This window comes from Helianthus annuus, chromosome 13 (assembly GCF_002127325.2).
Source record: "Helianthus annuus cultivar XRQ/B chromosome 13, HanXRQr2.0-SUNRISE, whole genome shotgun sequence".
NCBI classification, from domain to species: domain Eukaryota; kingdom Viridiplantae; phylum Streptophyta; class Magnoliopsida; order Asterales; family Asteraceae; genus Helianthus; species Helianthus annuus.
Window position 1 is genome coordinate 74,126,744 of NC_035445.2, and position 5,037 is coordinate 74,131,780.

Genomic DNA, 5,037 nt, shown 5'->3' on the forward strand with positions numbered 1-5,037 from the left:
AAATTTAGGTTATAATTTAACTTAAAACAAATCATAAGGTTTAATGTGTAAATGACTTTTAACCTAAGGGGGTATTTGGAAAAATCTGGTTTAACCCGTTGTTGCCTGTCATCTTCACACTCCTGATCGGAAGTTCACCAGCAAAAAAATTGACCGTCGGCCGGAAAATCAAATCCAACAACTGATCCTTCCTTCCCCTTAGATGGTCCCTACAAGATCCATTCCTTCTTATGTTGTTAGCCAACCAACCCCCTCCCCCTGCTCCGCCGCCACCTGCCATCTCCGCTGCCGACACTGTCGCCACCGCCACCACCCCTTGCCGCGTCACCGTTACCCGTCGCCGCCACCACCACGTCACACACCACCAACCATCACCGCCACCGACCTCCACCAACCATCGTCATCACCGTCAATTTTATTCCTTCGTCTTTTCTTGCCTAACAAACAACACAAAGTAATGATTTATTTCATTCCTGTGTTGTAACCAAACATGACATGGAATGGTAATGGTCTATTCTATTACCTTGTCCATTCCATTACCTCACTCATTCAATTCCCCCGTCCATTCCATTTCTTCGTCAATTTCATTACCTGTCCCGACCCCCGACCACACCCTGGACGGGAGCTGCGAGCAGTCAAGTGGTACCGGTGGTTATTTTGAAAATATTGCAGCGGAAATTTCATCAGGAACATGAGTTAGGAAAAATATCAAAGTTTTAAAACACCGGATTTATTATTAAACAGATGGGAATAAACCCATGTTTTACAAAGATAACTTTAATATGGGATAAACCCGAATACATAAAAATAACATTTAATTCATTTGATAAAATAAGCCACTTCTTTAAGTCGTTCGGTGCCGTATCACAGCTCTTATTCCAATATACCATAATCACCTGAAACGCGTTTTAAAAACATTTGGTCAGCATGAAATACTGGTGAGTTCATTCATTTTGTACAAAAATACATTTGTTATAATTCACAGTATTAAGAGTGATTACAATGTTTATATATCAACCAATTACCCCAAATCGGTATTTGTCACTCGACCGTATCTGTGACTATGGTCATATCACCCATTGGCTAACCTGTTGTCCAATGGTGACGGTTATCAAGTAATGTATACAAAACCCCACATACCGGCAGTAATTGAAGATTACAAAGGCTTAATCCCTGTAATTATAACTTTGAAAATAAATAGGGTTTTGGAAACAATTTGGTAAAAAGAGAATGACTCACTTTGGTAGCACATACTCTTGATTAAACAAGCATCTTGATTCGAAGTCTTCTGATGATTACACATCTACTTATAGTTCTGAATCTTCTGGTAATTTAAGCGTCTATTTTGATTGTAAGTGTATAGTGCAGAGTTTTCTGGTAGTTAAACATTTAGTTTAACATAGTGGAATATGTATTAGTGTTAAACCATATCAAACCTAACGATGGTCACGAGATCAGAACCTTAACGAAATTCACAAAGTATAGTCTTATTTGGACAGTACTTTGGCATTCGTTAGTTTTTTCACGGATCGATCGGACAGAATATCGTATCGGTGATTATTGGCTAGAACACCAACGTATAGATAGAAGAATAGAAGGAATGAGCAAAGAAAAATGAATCCTAAGCTTCCTATTTATAGGTAAGAGACATGTAATTTCCAGGAAGTTTCCTATATACTTTTCTAGGAAGTTACCTATACATTTTCTAGTAAGTTACCTATACATTTTCTAGGAAGCTTCCTACCCACATATATATCTTCTTACACCTTCCTTGCACCTTACTCATATATATCTATTTTCATGTATATCTCTTTAGGTGTTTAATTTACTTAGTTAATTAATCTTACTTAGCTGATTAATTAATCTTACTTAGCTTAATTAATCTTACTTAACTGATTAATTAATCTTACTTAGCTTAATTAATCTTACTTAGCTATTAAGTTTACTTATCTATTAAGGTTTCTTGATTGCTAAAATATCTTAACTACTAAGTTGTCTTAACTGCCAAGTTTTAATTAACCATTAAGTTTTCTTAATCGCTAAGTTTACTTAATCATTAAGTATCCTTACTATTAAGTTTTCTTAATCATTAAGTTTACTTAATTGCTAAGTATTCTAGTTTAACAGCTTCCTGGTTATGAGTTCTAATTTCTAGATACAATGGAACTCGTATTAGCGTGTTAACCTAATTCAACTTTAACGATAATCACGAGATCAAAACTCACAACGACTGATAAAGTATAGCCGTATACAGGCATCACATAAACATCTGTTGGACCAGTTTCAATCAATCGGATATAGTACCGTGTCCGTGATTAGAGTTATTACCTTGATAACGAGCAGAGTTTCGGGGTTTTAAGGGGTAGAATACCAGGCTAATATTTTGCTATAATAGAGGCTGAGAGAAAGAAAAGAATTGAACGAATTGAACTGAAACCATCGGCTGCTATTTATAAGCTTACATCGGGGCGGGTCGCGGCCCGCGACACCTTCATCTTCATTTTTCGCCACCCGCAAGGAAGCCTAGGGCGGTTTAGGGTTGCTGAGTTATCACCTAGGTTTGACACGTGGACGACACGTGTCACGCAACGTGTTCGGATCAGCTTGAGGCTCTCGCGCCCCGCGAAGCCCTTCCTTAACTCTGTCGCGCCCCACGACAGTCTAAATTTTCTTGTTTTCTTGGTTTTTTGTAAATAGGAAGGATATACGGGTTCGGGTTTTCACTTACGGAGCGTTTTAGGACATTTTTGTGTGAGTTGTTACATCCTCCCCACCTTGTTTAAAATCTCGTCCTCGAGATTTATTGGAACAAGTATGGATATTTTCTTTTCATCTCTGATTCTAGTTCCCAAGTATATTCTGGTCCTTGCTTTGAATTCCACCTTACTTTGACCAGAACCTTTCTCTATACCTTGAGATTCTTATCGTTGACTTGTATGGTTTTTCATGGACTTGAAATTTTCATTTACCTTTATATGTTGTAGAGGTACAAGTAAAGATTCATCAGCTGGACATTCCTTAAGTGGCATACATGAAACACATCATGTATTCTTATCATTTCTTCTGGTGGTTCTAGCTGATAAGCTACTGATCTGGTTTATTTAATGATTCCAAATGGTTCAACAATTTTTAGACTTAACTTTTCTTTCTTGCTGCGTCAGACTATTCCCTTTTCACAGAAAGACTTTCAGTAGTGTCCTTTCTCTGATTCGTGATAGTTGCCTTTCTCATTTTTCTGTCCAACGGACTGGATGGTACTATTATCCATAAAGTGTTTTAAATGAGCGACACTAACTATGGGAGAAATTTTATGAGTGATAAGTGATAGTCCTACTTGCACCAATATTTATCACACATGTACTTAGCATGTCTTTCTATGTTTGTAGTGTTCCTTCACACTGCTCAAAATAAGTCGAGTTAAAATTTTCCTCAGAAATGAGAAGTGAAATGACTATCTTGATTTAATATAATAGATAACGGAATTCTATGTAATGAGGCTATTTTTATCCCTACACAACTTAACTAAGCGTTTTATACTAAAGGATTTCCTTCATTGGTAGGGATGGAGCAGACTTGGTTAGTTGATACACAATCATCCAGATTGTGTCGTTACGATTTATTGTTTTGGGAAATTTGGTAACAACATCCCTTTGTTATCAATCCCATTTCCATACTGACACTTCTAATTATTGAAGTCAACATAAAGGTTTCTAACGTTCAGCTTGATCTTGCTAACAGATTAAATACTTAGAGACATAACTTTGCTGCATCCTTTTTCATTCCTGTCTATTAGTAATTCTTATCAAACCTCGATACCTCATATTACTTACACGATACAATCAAATACTTAGTGCTATGAGCTTCTTCGAGAATCCTTTCTTGTAGGTTTCCTTGAATAGGTACCCGAATTCTTTATGGAATCTCTAATTTTCATTAGTTCCTTTTTCTGATTCCTTTATTATCCCTTTTTAAATTTTTCAGCATCATCCTTGATTGTTGTTTCTTGGGTACTTTTTAATTGTTCCATTAAATTTATCCGTAAATTTAATCTAAGAGCACGTACTTGTTTCGGCTTCTTATGGAACTTATGGCTTAAAGCACCAACTACTACATTAGTCTTAAGTTCTTAACTTTGTGATTTAACAATCGGTGTTGTTCCTAGTCTCAGGTGAATTCTGAGTTTCTTCTCACGATCGGGTGATAGTCCAAGTAGATTCGCTGGGAAAACGTCGGTCAGAATTTCTTTCAGTTTCATGCCTCTAGTGTTAATGAACTTCGAGACCATATACGCTATGTCTTACTTTTCGTGCATAACTCGCAGATTTCATCACAGAGACGAACTTTGTTGGCTGGTCTGTCTTGTCTCCTTGTGGTCACTTCTCCGGTTGGCTTGCAAATCTAAACCTAAGTCAACAATCACCTCAGATATTGTTGCCATTTTATTCCTTTTTACGAAGCAGACAAGATTTCCTTTCTGTCAGTTCTTTCCATTTCATGGCATACGTCGTGGTCATGTGTTTTGCAGATCGGTTCTCACTATCTTAATGTCTAAGTTTTGAAGCATACATTAATTCATTCTTCTTAACATATATATTAATGGTTTGGACAACTTTAGTCCTTTGCAGCCCATGTATTTCGTAACAGCTTCTTTATTACTGGTAATCTTACTAGGATTATAGGTGAAGAGAGTCTTTGTAAGTACACCTAGTCGTGGTTGCTCTTGTCTTCGCAAGAGTTCTTAAAGAAAGTAGAATTACTCTCATCGGCGTAGGTTTTGAGACGTTTTGTACCTCGCACAACTTTAGCTACAGGTTTCCTAATGCGTTAATAAGGTAATGCAAAGGGAATTCTTATACTTTCGATGGCACCCCGACATAAAGGGTTTACATCGTTTATCTTGTCACACGAGTTACGAGACGGATGATCAAATGAAATAATTTTCGATATTGGAATTATAGATGTATATGAGAGGTTCCTGGTAAGAAAATCTAAAATTTATCATTGACACATATGTTCGTGATTCATCCTAAATTGTTA

General features: G+C 36.8%; 1 long non-coding RNA gene across 1 annotated transcript; it reads right to left on the bottom strand.

The window, feature by feature from the left end:
• Window positions 1-710: 710 nt before the first annotated feature.
• On the bottom strand, window positions 711-1,552 carry LOC110902814. Its single transcript, XR_002571433.2, has 2 exons — window positions 1,240-1,552; window positions 711-896 (listed from the first exon to the last, which is right to left on the bottom strand). It is a non-coding gene; the product is annotated as an uncharacterized LOC110902814 (long non-coding RNA).
• Window positions 1,553-5,037: the final 3,485 nt, after the last annotated feature.